At 41.6% G+C, this 15,309-nt stretch overlaps 1 pseudogene; it reads right to left on the bottom strand.

Moving 5' to 3' along the window:
• Positions 1 to 668: 668 nt before the first annotated feature.
• On the bottom strand, positions 669 to 12,577 carry LOC142836090 (serine/threonine-protein kinase DCLK2-like; annotated as a pseudogene).
• Positions 12,578 to 15,309: the final 2,732 nt, after the last annotated feature.

Here is a 15,309-nt window from a genome sequence, read left to right as displayed (position 1 = left end):
CTTATCCTTTTCCTTGGAAATTGACATCTTTCCTTCTAAAAAATGAGGAGTACAAGGATTCTAAGATGCTGGAAAAATGGGAGGCCCTTACATCTTTCTTGCTAAAGGCTAATTCACACATATAGTCCTCGTGTAAATCTTCAAGGACCAATTCCAGGAGACCACGACATTCTATTGCTGATATAACTGCAGCAGCACGAGGAGCTGGACATGCTCTACACCTCTAATCCTGCACACAAGGAGCTGGACATGCTGCATGCCTCTAATCCTGCACACAAGGAGCCGAACATGCTGCATGCCTCTAATCCTGCACACAAGGAGCTGGACATGCTGCATGCCCCTAATGCTGCACATAATGAGCTGGACATGCTGCATGCCCCTAATCCTGCACACAAAGAGCTGGACATGCTGCATGCCCCTAATCCTGCACATAAAGAGCTGGACATGCTGCATGCCCCTAATCCTGCACATAAAGAGCTCACATGCTGCATGCCTCTAATCCTAGCACTTGGGAAGACAGTGGAGCCCAAGCTCAAGCTTGGCCTGTTCTATACAGCAAGTTCCAGACCGTATAGGACATCAGCAAACACCAGCAAAGATAGTCAACATGTAAACTCAAAGAAGGCAAGATGGCGAGCTGTGGGAAGCACCACCTACCTGCTTTCCATTCAGGGTACACAGCCTCTTGACCACGCCTGAATCAAGTTTAATGGTTTATTGAGAAGGATCCGCATGGCCTTCCTCGGCTTCACTCCACTTTGACTCACAGTCACTAACTTGGGTTTGATGAAGCCCTTGCTTTCTTTCACTTCGCTCTTCACAGAGGCTATGACCAAGGCTCAGGTTGTACCTCCCTTGATGTTCACAGACCAGTTTGGATTAACATTTTTGGTGTAATCAACTTTACGAAAGGGTTCATTGGAGGCACACATGTAACTCTCTCCTAAAAAGCAAATAACAATTTTATTAGCACAATATCAGATCTCTGAGCATTGGCCATAGTAAGCCTGGATGCATTATGTCTAAACAATGGCTTCTGGAAACCTGTAACTCCTAAACTTGTGGTTGCAGAAAGGGAGTGCAGTATAATACCCCTTTCCTTTAACATCCCCCCACCTCCCTTTCTTCCAAAGTACCTAGGTTGGTTTTCAGAAAATTACACATATAATGTGAAAAGCACTAGGCCCAGAAATGAAGAGTGAGACCTGGGTTTTATTTTACCCAAATGTCTCGCCTTTGATAAGTCATTACTCCACACTTTGATTCTCAGGATCATTAGCTGCAGAATTAAATAAATCAAGTAACTAAATTACAAAGTACTTCATGATTTCAAATGCAAACTAATTTATTCTTCATAAAAGCTCATCCTAGCCAGCCATGGTGATATGGTAGAATCCTGTAATCCTAGCTACTCTGAAGGCTAAAGTGGAAAGATCTGAGTTCAAGGCCAGCTTGAACTCAGCCTGAACTGTTACTACAAAGGGAGAGGGATTGTACTGGGTATGGTAGCTCAAGCTTGCAGTCCTAGGAGCAGAGGTTAAGGTAGAAAGATTGGCACCAAGTTTAAGGATACTCTAGGTTATGCAAGGAGTTTAAGGCCCATCTAGGCTACACAGTGAGACCCTGTCTCAGAAATAAACATAGATAGTTCATTCTGGTTGAAATAATTGAAAAAATATATCCATAAAAATTTAAATCCTTCTAATTTTATTCAAACAGCAATCATTACAACCTTACACGGTGGACTTATCATATTCAGTTGTAGTATCATCCATTCAACTACTGAAGCACTGTGAAGTGAAAGGCTTGGCTCCTCAAAGCAGCATACTGCTGGCACTGTTTTCTCTAGAGGAATATAAATTAAAAATAAAACTAAAACTTCAAGTGGACAACTTTTTCTATATCTTCTTAAATGGGAGCAGATATTAAGCTAAAATGATACAGTCATTTCTCACAACGCTTAATCAGGCTTTTGTTTAATTAAGAAGGGCACAGAGGCTATACTGCTTGCCTATCATTTATCGATATCTAATTTTTTTACATTCCAAAATTTCTAAAATTCCTACTGAAAAGATGGTACTTTTCCAAGAAATATATAACTTAATCAATTATTTTGGTACTGACTTTGTGACACAGAAGGTTACATGCTAAGATTTTCTCTGAGATATAATCACAAAGAACACATTATTTCATATACTTAGTACAAATAGATTCATTCTTGATATAGTAATTATATCAGATGAGTCATAAATGTTTTAACCAAAATAATGAAAAAGAAAGCCTGAGGATAAGCTAATAATGTCAATATTGACTATTATCAAAATGTTCTCCAGGACCTGATTAGTAGAGAACCTCAGAGATGCCCAAAGGCTCCTGCACAAGTGACAGATCAGGGATGTGGAAAGGAATTCTAAGGACATGCCATGTCTTCTGTGTAGACAAATTGTTAGGGTTCTGCCTGGGAGACGCAGGGAACCAATCCTAAACTATAATACCACTCCTATAGCAGCACCCTGAAGTCTTCCCCAACCATCACCACCCAAGTTGTCATCCCCATAGAACCATTTGACAGTATGTATGGACATAAGAAAATTGTACAGAATTTCAAAAAGTTATAAAATTAATAAAGCCATGCAATGCACATGTATGTATTAGTGAGAAAAATATGATGGTGCTATCATTGAATTTTACAGAAAAAGTACAAGTCATATCAAAAAATTCTTGCCATTTTTATTTTTAATGAAAACTTAATGAATGTTCTGACTCAAAATGTGTAATAGAAGAGTATATAAAAATAACCTTAGCAAGAGAAGATAGTTGTTTCTTAGGACAGGGATACATTAAGTCAGTGGTAAAGTCTTCTTAAAGATAAAAAAAAGGTAAAAAGAAAGTGAGAAGATTTTCTATGTCCATCTCCTTTGATCAACCAGACCTTGCACAGCTGACAAACCACCCAGGATGCATGCTTTTCAACTCATGTCTTAATTTCCTTCTCTGCATGGGCTTGGAAGAACAGAAACAAGCAGGAGAGCAAGCCCTTCATGTGATTGTGCAGTTAGAGGTGGTTAACTCCTTCCCTGTCCCCCCTTTCCCTTCATAATGTTCCTACTAGAAACATGTAGACCAGTTCTATAATTTGGAAAGTTCTGAGTCAAGGTGTCCACAGAATAGAGCTTCACACTTCCATGGTGTGCATGTGCACATACAGTTTTCTGCACACTGAGCTTACAAGCTATTGGTTTCTCATCATTCTCTCTCTCTCTCTCTCTCTCTCTCTATATATATATATATATATATATATATATATATATAAATTAGGTGATCTTGTTCCTTCAGCAGATCCAAGCCTCACCCTGGTCCATCTGAAACAGTCACTGGTAGACAGGTTATAAAAGCATACGTAAGGTTTTTACTTTCCCTAGTTGCTTTGAAAACAAACCCTGATTATAATCTAGGACAAAGCCCAACTTTCCTAATACTGTGACCCTTTAATATAGTTCCTCTTGCTGTGTTGACTCCCAACCATAAAATTATTTTCATTGCTACTTCATAACTGATTTTGCTAGTGTTATGAGTCATAAGTAAATTATTTGTGTTTTCCAGTGGTCTTAGACACTTAGACAACCCCTGCAAAAGAGTTGTCCAACTTCCAAAGGAATCACAACCCACTAGTTGAGAACTGCTGACCTAGACACTTCTTCCAACACCTTTGCCTTTCTAAAAATCTGTTCTTCCTGGGGCCCTCAGTTGCTTATGGGGTGAGTGTGAGTATCTCCTCCTCCTCCTAAAATAGAAGCTTTGAAGTTTTCCATTATTGAGAGTGATGCTGGCTGTGGGAGAGCTACATATGATTTACCAAGTAGGAAATTCATTCACCAGCAGTATTAGACTACTTGTGTGTAAGTCAATATCATTCTCACATTTGTTATAATTTAATTATTCAGGTCACTAACTAATTTATAAATAATCCTGACATTCAAGTCAAATTCTGTGACATGAAATCTGGAGCCCATGGTTTTACTTCATTCTTGTAGCAGACAAGCAGACAACCTTATGAGGAAAACAAAACCTGATTAAGCCTGAAACACAGGCTCTTCACTTCTGGAGAAAATGACAGACATATTGATAGACATGCATTCATCACACTTAAACAAGGGAATGCAGAAGAAAACATGGAAAGGCACTTAATGCTTAATACTGGTAAATCTTAGGAATTTCAATGCTTTCCTAATTTCCAAATCTAAGGAAATTTTTCCCAAAAAGAATGCAACCGAGGAAAACTACATTCAGTTATATGTGCTCTTAGTGAAGCCTAACGTGGGTGAGCTTCTGAGTGCATTGTAGTCAAAAGTGCTCATTTCCATCAGAAGATGAGTACCCCACATAGCTGCAAGAAAAATACAGAGTAGGAAAAAGTAAGACTGTTTTATTAGTTTACTATGTCAAACGATTTAATTGGGTTTTCTAACCAAACTGTGCACTGGCTGAAGTAAAAATTATGGGAATCATCAAGGTAACACAAAATCCCCTGCTCCAGCTGGGGTACTATGTGCACTGTACCCCTGTGTCAGGCCCAAGGAGCATCCCTGTCACTTCCATCTGCGGTGGACACAAAATAAGGTGGGTGACCTCTATGACCACATTTTCAACACATCTGAAAACTAAGCACAGTTCTCTCCTGAAGATACATCCAACTGTTGGGTTTATGATGCTTTCAACCAGGAAAAGTGCAGAGAAGCTACTGTGGACACAGATATGAAGAAAAGTATGTCTATATATTGAGGTTTCCACATATAGATATAGGAGTGGGAGCATGATTAATAAAAACTCAGAGACAGGTATTAGGGTTCAACCTGAAGACCAGAAAAGCAAAGCAGTCAGTCACTGGCTCTGACCTTAACTCAGTCCGAAAATGGTGATTCTGCCTCCAGGAAGTCTCAGAATGAGACTGTGACTGAGAGCTGTCTCCTCCCATTTTATAATCATCTCTAATTCTGGGATTAAGGGCATGCACCACTACTGTTTGGTTTCTATGGTAAACTAGTGTGGCTACTGGGATTAAAGGTGTATGTCATTGTAACTACTGGGATTTAAGGTATATGTCATTGTAACTACTGGGATTAAAGTATGTGTCATTTGCTGCATAGTCAGTAAGACTGGTCAGTGTGGCTGTTTTACTTTTCCAAGCTTCAAGCAAGCTTTATTTTTAAAATAAATACAGAAGTTTGTCTTAAGACCTAAGAAATTAGCTAAATGTGAAAACAGAAATTCTACTAATGAGGAGACCAAAAATAGTTCTCATGCACTAGTATAAACTAAGAGATCCATCGCCTGCCTTCAGTTCCCCACACCTGGTCAAGGGTAAGATATCTTTAGAGTTTACAATGGGAATTTTAATTTTGTGTTGGTTTTTATGATAAAATGTATACATCACCCCATTGTGAAATACATCTAAATAACTACTTCTAACTGAAGCACAGCCACACAAACTCCTGCCCAAAGCTCTAACTCTTTAGGTGCAAGGTATGTAACTTGGACAGGAATTAGTTGGGAAAATAAGATAATACCTAATTTAAAGATATGCTCACAGCAAGTTACAGGCAGAGAATATACACTTACTAGGAATAGAAGTCAGTTAGCTATATAGCTGGCTCAGTGCATGGCATTCTGAAGGGCATTGCATCAATTCTGCACACCAACGTAGCATTAAGCACTGAAGGGATCTGTGAATAGCAGTTAAGTTAGCACAAACAATAACTGCAGCTTTATCCTGCTAACTTACATTTTCTCAGGTCGTGAAGGTTGGCCAGTTCTTTCACAGCTACTGTGCTTGGATGGCATTGCAGTATGGAACCTTTGCATATCATCTTTATATTTATAAATATCTTTAAATTGCAATGCAGTTAGCAATCTCTATCATTTGTATGCTAGATTTTTATGTCGATTGTTTTACCACTATTGGTGGTGGTGCTCTAGAGCAATGGATCTCCACCTTCTTAAAGCTGTGACCCTTTAATGTAGTTCCTTACGCTGTGGTGACCCCAAACCATATTTCACTGTGTACTGTTATTTTGCTTGTGTTTTAACAAACAAAGCTTGTCTGAAGATCGTAGTGCAAAGCTAAACCACTAGAACCCAGGGAGTGGGGGCTCACACCTTTAATTCCAGCACTAGGGAGGTAGATAGGACTAGACAGGACTATAAAGAGGGAGGAGTCAAGAGCACTGCAGTCTGAAGGTTTAGTGGAGACAGATACAGTCTGGAGATGCAGTCTGAGGACAGGATTGCCCCTCGGTTTGTGCACTGGTAGAAGTAAAAACTCTCTAGTGGCTGGCACTCTGCTTCTCTGATCTTCAGCATTAACACCCAGTATCTGACTCTCAGTTTTAATATTAATAAGAATTAGAATTCATGCTACATCGTTGCTACTTCATAAACTGCAATTTTGCTACTGTTATGAATTGTAAAGAAAATATCTGATATGCGGGATATCTGATATGTGTCCCCTGTGAAAGGGCCATTCAGCCCCAGGAGGTAATGACCCATGGGCTTAGAACCACAAGCTGGAATCTTGTAAAGCAGCCCTCTACCACTGAGCTACACCCACCTGCTGCACTTATTCTTATTTTCTTTCTTTCTTTCTTTCTTTCTTTCTTTCTTTCTTTCTTTCTTTCTTTCTTTCTTTTTTTTTGCCTGTCCTGGAACTTGCTCTGTAGACCATATTGGCCTCAAACTCACAGAGATCCACCGGCCTCTGCCTCCCAAGTGCTTGGATTAAAGGCATGCACTACCACTACCAGGCTTCTATTCTTATTTCCAGGGGCACAAACATTCAGGTTTTGTAATCTCAGGGGATTATGAGGAACAACTTCTACTGTTTCACACAGTAGTACAATGACTACAGTTAAAAAAAATTTAGTGAAATTTTTCCAAGTCAATAGCAGAGAGGATTTTGAAAGTTCCTAGCACAAACAAAAAAAAAATTGAGGTGATAGATACACCAGTTACCGTGACATGATCATTAACACTGTGTACATGCATTGAGATAGCTCACAATACCCCATAGCTATAACTCCTATGTAGCAAATAAAATCAAATATAGCCAAGAGTGGTCATATACATCTCAAACCCAGCATTTGGGAGGCAGAAGAAGGTGTATCTTAGTTCCAGGTCAGCCAGAACTACAACAATGAGACTCTTGTTCAAATAAATAAACTGCAACTATAAGGCTAGTGGAAGGGTTTCAAACTGAAAGACGGTTGACATCTGCAAACAAACTGGGGCACAATGAGTGTAGCATCCCATTAACAGGCTCATCCAAGCAGTGGTTCCCCAGCCTCTGGGGTCCTTCAATTCTCCTCTCCTGCATCCTTAATCTTCCATGGATCTAACAACAAAGTTTATCCCTAAATTTAGGCAAGCAGTACCGACTGTGACTTAGATTCAGCACTCACACAAGTAACAAAAGTTCAGAAAACAAGTGTTCATCCAAAAATGAAGACAGACCGACAGGCCTTCCAAGAATGAGAAGACTTGAGGGAAATGGGTCATAGCTGAAGGACAGATAAACAATAAGCAGGGCAGGCCTGAGATGTAACTCTGATGTCAAAGTGCCTGGGCACCTGGAAGAAGAGAAGGGAGTTAGGGGCTGGAGGAAGGAAGAGGAGGAAAAGGGGAAGAAGGGGAAAGAGGAGGAGGAGGAAGACATAGCCTTATGAATCTCCACATGGTTTATTCAGAGTAAAAAAAAAATAAAGTAGGCAAGGCATGGTGGTGTATGCCATTAATCCCAGCACTTGGAGGTGGCGGTGGGTGTCAGACATAATTTTGCTGGAAGATTCTGAAGACCACGACTCAAGTATTTCTAGGAGCCAGGCTACTAAGTATTTAAATGCACTATAAGATTCATGTGTAACTTCCCAACTACTGACTTTGATCACTAAACTAAGGAGACACATATCCACTGGGCAACTTTTCAGGTTCTTTCACTCACAAGGGCTTAATGAACATGCATAGAGCCAGCAATACATGTTGGTGACTTTCTTCAGGTGAGGCAAAATACTGTTAAGAGATGAAGATGATGAGCAAGGAAATGAGGGAGGAGACTATCGCTGACTGAGAAACAATTTTATCATTATTTCAAAATTAATCTTAAATTTGTAAAAGATATTCTAAGGAAGAGCTCAATGAACTAAATTGCTCTAAATGTATATTCTGATATGCATATTCCAATAGCAGACCATGGAGACAGCTCCGTCAGTCAAGTGGCTACAGCACAAGCATTAGGATGTGCTGGCTGGTCTTACATCAAAGTTGACACACAAACTAGAGTTACCCGGAAAGATGGAACCTCCACAATATTCAGCTGTAGGGCATTTTCTCAACTAACTGTTGATGGGGGAGGATCCAGTCCATTGTGAGTGGTGCCATCCCTGAGCTGCTGGTCCTGGGCTCTATAAGAAAGCAGACTGAGCAAGCCGTGATGAGCGAGCTATTAAGCAGCACCCTTCATGGCCTCTGCATCCGCTTTTGCCTCCAGGTTCCTTAGTGTGTTTGCTTAAAATGTTAATAAGTGTTACCCTGTAAGCAAAAGCACGTAAACTGATCTTAACAAACCAGTATCTTCCCATTCCTTTTTTCAAAATGGTATGTACATTCAGAGACATACATAGAAACAAATGTAATAAAACAAATTTTAAACACAAAATAAATTTCTTCATGATTTACTTTCAGTAAATGCTATGTCATTTTATATACTTATAACCAGGTGATATAACTTATGTTAGGCAAAAGGGGATGACAAGTGGGAAAAAGTGCTAAAAGCCCTCATCTGGACATTCTGAATGGACCTTCAGAGATACTCCAAGCTCAGCGTACTCAACCCGATTTTCCCACACTTACTGTTGGGAGATAGAGTCCTACAAAAGTTTCCAAGAATAAACAGATTTACAGGAACCCACACAGCCCACTCAGCAATACTAATCCAGAAAGCTGAATAAACCAGTTAGCTGGTTTAGGAACCATGCTGAAGGAAAACTGTCCTACACCAGACCAGCTTGAGTCTCCAGAGACTTTCAAGGTCAAGGGTAGGAGAAAAAAACTGGGCCATGCAAATTTCTTTTGTCATCTGAGCTCAAGGGGACAGTGGCTAGGAAGGAGCCTTGTAATCTTGAATCAAGTTCTCTAGTCTTAATTGAAGACAATTTTAGTTTTGTTATAATCACCTCTTAAAGTATGTTTGCTAGCATGGAAGAGGCAAAGAAAATGAAACATTGTTTAACAGCTGACTCACATGAAGTAGAGTGGTTTGACAGCATGGCCAACACTGTACTCACTGAGGTAAGTTACATCAGAAAGCACCCTGGTTCAGTGAGATAAACCTGAACATTTGAGCACATGATTTTAATTGAAACCTGAAACTTCATATGTGTCTTTGCATGTTTGCATATGTGCAAGCACACATGTGGGGATATGCATGTACATGACTATGTACATACATGTGGTAGGCTGGGGTTGATGCTGGGACTTGTCCTCAATCACTCTTTCACCTAAAGTAAGGTAGGGGATGTCTCTCCATTAACACCAGAAATTACTGATACAGCTAGTCTCAGTAGTCAGCTGTTCTGGGGATCCCCCAACTCTGTCTTACAAAGCTAGAATTACAGGCAAGCCTCCACATCTACCAGCATTTATGTGGGTTCTGGGGGTCCAAATTCTGCTCCCCACACTTGCATAACAAACACTCTTTTTAAAAAGGGGGTGGCGAGAAGGCTCAATGTTAAAAACAAGTTCTATATATTCCTGGCAGCTGGGAACTTAACTATTTAGATCAAACTAGCCTTAAATTTTTGATTATCCTCCAGCAGCCTGTACCTCCAGAGTTCTGGGATCACAGGCATGTGTCACCCTGTTCAACTAAGAAATTAATAGAGAAAGATACTATTAGACAGATTTCTACTGTAACCAAAAAAGTTGAATTTTCTATTACAGTCATTTTATATTACAAAAACTCTTGAACCAAGTAAGCAAAGGCACAGAAACCATTTGTTGTACCATTATTTACAATGTGGTATAATTGTTCGGACTGTATGTGTAGTCAGTGTTTGCCCAAATCACCATTCTCCAAATATTGGCAAGTGAAAGACTTCAAGGAAATTTCCCAACCACCTATTTGGACTTAAAGTAACTCAGAAGGCCATCCATCTCCTAGGACTAGACGTACAGGATGTCTCTTTATATTAACACAGAAAATGCTCTTATCTCTCCTTGGAAGCAGTTTAATTTAACTTAACAATACCTTGTCAAAATAACTTCAGAGAAGGACCCTAGCATTATTAACTATCTGGAGGTGGAATGGATACATCACCTGAGGACCAGTGAGTGACACGTGCTTGCACAACAGTGTTGGACCTTTCACTGTGCTGGTGCTCTGACATGGGGATCAGACAAAAAACTATCAGGATCAGTTTTCAGAAAACTAGAGACAGGTGGATCTGTGTGAATTCAAGGCCAGCCTGGTTTACATAGTGAGTACCAAGACAGCCAAAGCTACGTAGTGAGACCTTGTCCCTACAAAGTAATGTGGTCCTCTCAATGATGTTTTCTTCATTTTACCGGCACACCTACAGGTTTCTTACCCTCTTCTTTTAGTCTTTAAAACAAAAACTCACTTCTAAGGCAAAGTGTGAGGTAGCCCCTTCTACTGCTAAATTATATAGAAGACAATTTTAATTGTGTTGTCCTGTAGCCAGAGCAAGGGTACCATTTGCTAAAAGTAATGGAGAAACTCAGGCACTTTGAGGACTCCTCAGAATACCTTATTTCCTTTGGAGGTGAACTGTAAAAGAGAAAGCATCAACTGAGGCCTGTTAGAAATCAGTAACCCTGGCATGCATGCTGCTTAGGTTTCCTCGCCTGTGAAATGGAGAAAATGACTTTAGAATATAAGCTTATGCTGAAATAAGAAAACCACCTAGTTCAGAGATCAGTTTCCTCCCTCTTGTTGCTATGGCTACATGGAATGCCCTATTTCCATTACGAAAGATGTCTGAGAGGTAGCTACATGTATACATTCAGTCCATACACACTAGGGCATGTGTGTGGTCTTTCTGGGTGCTGTTATGAACTAAAAATCAGGTTCATAACTACCAACCACCCATCCCTTCCCGAAAACTAATAAATATTGCAGAACTTCAAGAATGACCCAACATATTACCAAGTGGTCCTTCTGAGTGATGCATAGTTGTTGTACCAGGATTACTAATTTCTAATAGGCCTCTGCTGTCGCTTCCCTCGACACTAGTTATCCTCTTCAGGGAGAAGGCAGGAGAGATTCACCTTGATTCACCCCTTTGTCAAACAGATGTGGAAAATTCTTTAAGCACGGCTACTTTTCCATTTTGTCTACACACTGAAATCATCTGAGGAACTTTCAAAACTTTAAACGCCCAAGTTACACCCCAACCATGCACATCATAATATCTAAGGGGTGGGTGGGGCCAGTCACCTATACTTTAAAAAGTGTCCAGTATGGTCCAAGATGAAGCCAAGGTTGATACCTGCTATGCTGGATCGCCCCTCTTGATTTCGAGTGACTTCTGCCATAAGTGAAATCAGAAAAGCCAACCTGGAGCAAGTCAGAACCACAGCCATGCTCAGAAGGTACAGTGGGATTCCAAACACGGGGACAGCACAGGTGCTGGGCTGAGATCCACCAAGGGTTACCCCGAGCCTCACTGGAGGACCATGCTTTCAAACAGCTTGCTCTTCCAGCAAAAATAAGTTGGCTAATTTTAAAGGTACCATTGTCTGTATTTGTCTCTACTCATTAGAATTTTCTTCAAAAAAAAAAGGCAAATCTCTTGAGAAGGACAGAGAATGTGTGCACCCCGGCCCAACACAAAACTACAGAGGAGCTCTAATCCCCCTGGCTGCCTAGAAAGCACCTGCTCTGTTCTAGGCGGGGAGGCGCCCAGCCCACAGTCACTGCACCTACCAAGCCTTGCCCGCCCCTCCTACCTTCCAGCAGCTCCTCCAAGCTGGTGACCTTCCGACTGCCATCTGTGGTGTAGATTGTGCGCGGACGCCCTGAGGCAGGTTCACATTGTCAGACAGCGAGCAAGTCAGCTATGAGGAGCGCATCAAAGGAACGGAAGCAATCCTTGGAGATGGCAAAGACCATGCCTTTGAAGTAGCGGTCCCCATTCCGGTAGAAGCGTGCCTTCTTGGCCTTCTTCTCCGAGCTTAAGGCCTGCTAAGTCCGCGTGCGGTAGAAGCTGCAGTGTGCACTGTGTGCCGGGCTGGGGATGAGCCCATTGCCCTTGGGGCCAGAGATGATGCTGCCCTCTGAGGAGCTGGGAGCCCCTATCCGCAACCCTGGCTGCGGCCTTTTGTCCTGTTCTTCAAAATGCTCCAGCTCAATGCTCCTGGTGCTGGCCGTCGCGTCTACTCAGAGATAGCTCTCCACAAATAAATAAATTAATGAAGGAACGTCCCCACAACCCCAGCCGCAGCGCGCCGTGATCTGGGCGCTCCGGCCTTAAAGCATTGGGACACCTGGCTGGAGCACGTGGGCCATGCTCGCAGGTGGGCCCGCTCAGCCAGCTAAGCCTTCGTGGCTTGTAGCTGCCCAGCTCATTGTCCCAGGCACCCTATCCGTCACCACCGCCAGCTGGGGAGCCCCACGCCCCCCAAGCGCCTCTTTTGCCTGGCTACGCCTCACAAATAGCGCGTGGGCAGCGGGCCAGGAACCACTAAGTTGAACGGGCCCGAGGCTTGCCCTGGTTCGCGTCCAGCCCGTGCTCACTCTCCAGCGCGCCAAAATGGAGGAAGGAAGCGGAGGGGGTGGGGTGGAGCGCGAGCGTGGGCGAAGCTGGAGTTGTAAGTTGCCCATCCCAGGTGCTAGGAATAGAACTTCAGCCTTGCAAGAGCAGTTGAGCTCCCAACCCCTGAGCCTTCTCTTCAATTTCTAGATCCTTAATTCTAAATATTAAGGCAACTGTTCGAAATTGTGTGAAATATAAATGTGTATGCTTTTCCCATTTGTCTCCTAAAAGTATCATGGTGCAATGAACTTCTCGACCAGCGAGAAAGAACAACCACCACACGAGGATTCTTCTCAGATCATGCTTTAATGGAGTGCCCTTGGTTGAGGGAGAGCAGGAAGCGAGGGGGGCCGAGAGCACTAAAGCAGCTGCTTATATAGGGAGTAGGCACATGGGTCACCCTGTGATTGGCTGCCACCATCAGCTGACACTAGACTGCATCAGGATAGGCCCAAGGACTCTAAACCACCGCGCATGCGGGAAGCGGGGACACACAGCTCCCAAAGGCATAGCCAAATATGGAGTTGTTTATTTCCAACAAGACAGGATGTCGGCGCCATCTAATGGCGATCCTGTCCGGCTCCCTGCATCATGGTTACAGGTCTGTGCCACCATGCTTGGCTTAGTTGGCTTCAATTTCATTTAATCAGTCATCATAATGATGGGATGAGTAAGATGAGCAGTTACACTTAATTATATTAAAGCTCCACCAATCTCCGTGAGCCTGGGTTTCAACCATCTGTAGAATAAAAATAGTAATGTAATCCCTTGATGAATTAGATATAAAGATAAAGAAAAACAATTTTTTTTTTTGGATTTTCGAGACAGGGTTTCTCCGTAGCTTTTGGTTCCTGTCCTGGAACTAGGTCTTGTAGACCAGGCTGGCCTAGAACTCACAGAGATCCTCCTGCCTCTGCCTCCTGAATGCTGGGATTAAAGGCGTGTGCCACCACCGCCTGGCTAAGAAAAACAATATTGCTCATAGTTGGAAGAGAGTGGACTTTGAGACAGGAAGGATGAATTTGATGAAACTCTTTTCTGTTACTGGAGTTAGGACCAGATCCTATGTCTTTGCTACCCCAAAAAGTCAGGCTCAGTCACTCACTATTATTAAATCAATGAAAAGAACCAAATTAAATTAGTATATTACCATTAGTGGTGGTACATATCTTTAATCCTAACACTTGGGAGGCAGAGGCATATGGATCTCTGTAAATTCAAGGCCAGCCTGGACTACAGAGCTAGTTCCATGACAGCCAAGGCTACATGAAAAAAACAAAACAAAACAAAAAAAAACAAGTACCCATCTATACATCTGTGCATCTGTGATGTGCCCATCTATAATTCAGATACACTGGAAACAAGGTGGGCAAATCTCTCTGATGTCTAGAAGGGCCTAGTCTATATAGTGAGTTCTAGGCCACCCAGAGTTTCATAGAGAGAGTATTCTTTAAAATAAGAAGAAAACAATAGAAAAAAGGAGCACATCATTAATAACAAATTGTAAACAGTAATTTTTTTCATTGTGACTAATTTAGAACAGTGGTGAAGATATAAGGCAATTAATTTATCCTTGGGGTCCTAACAGGTTTAGATAAATGGCAAGACATATGCACAGCTATGTAATATAACTAAGTCCTATAATTAATGTTTCCCCATCTCTAAAACCCCCACCAACTTCAGCTCCTGTCTCTTCTCCAAGGAGGTCAGAAAAGGAGAAAATGTTTCTTCAATACAGATAGTCTCATCAGCAGTCAGTCTTTTTCCAGAAAGAAATTATCAAGGAAATAATAATTTCATAGTATCCACTATTTCACGAGATGTTAGCCAAAGGGAGAGATATAAATGTCTATTAGAATATCCTTATTCATGCCAGGAAGCAGGTACCAGGGATTGATGTGTTGGAGACAGAAGAGCTTTAAGGTTCCAGTGGGGGCCACAAAGTGGAGGATATAGGGTACTGTCATTGACAAGCTACATGAATTGATGAAAAAATGGAAGACATAGTTGGGAATGATCCATCACAGTTGAATGGATAGAATACAGTTCATGCCAAGTGGTCCTCAGGTACACCCCAAGCACTGCTTTTGGGCATTTGAACTTCTGGCTTTCACACCCAAACCTAACAATTCTTCCAAACTCCACAGCTCTTTGTAAATTCCTGATTGTCTTAGCCTTAGAGTGACTTAAGTTCAAGTCTCAGGCTCTCCTCACAACCTGGATGTCATATAGAGTGGCCACCATTCAGGGCACCTTACTGGAAGTTTTGCAGGTGTCAGGGAAATAGAATATAAAATCATTCAAACAAGTCAGACTTCATGCCTGCAAGTTACTTTTCTTTCCTTACAAGAGGTCTAAATTTAATCAGGGGTACATTTGACATGTGAGATTGTGGTCTCCAATTGATGGTTATTTACCTTATTGAAGATAAACTCACTCTTATAGCTCTGATTAAATAGTCAACCATCTTTTAAAGATTTTTATT

Source organism: Microtus pennsylvanicus, chromosome 15, assembly GCF_037038515.1.
Source record: "Microtus pennsylvanicus isolate mMicPen1 chromosome 15, mMicPen1.hap1, whole genome shotgun sequence".
In the NCBI taxonomy this organism is placed as follows: domain Eukaryota; kingdom Metazoa; phylum Chordata; class Mammalia; order Rodentia; family Cricetidae; genus Microtus; species Microtus pennsylvanicus.
Note: the sequence above shows the minus strand (reverse complement) of the source record. Positions and strands in the feature narration are given on the sequence as shown.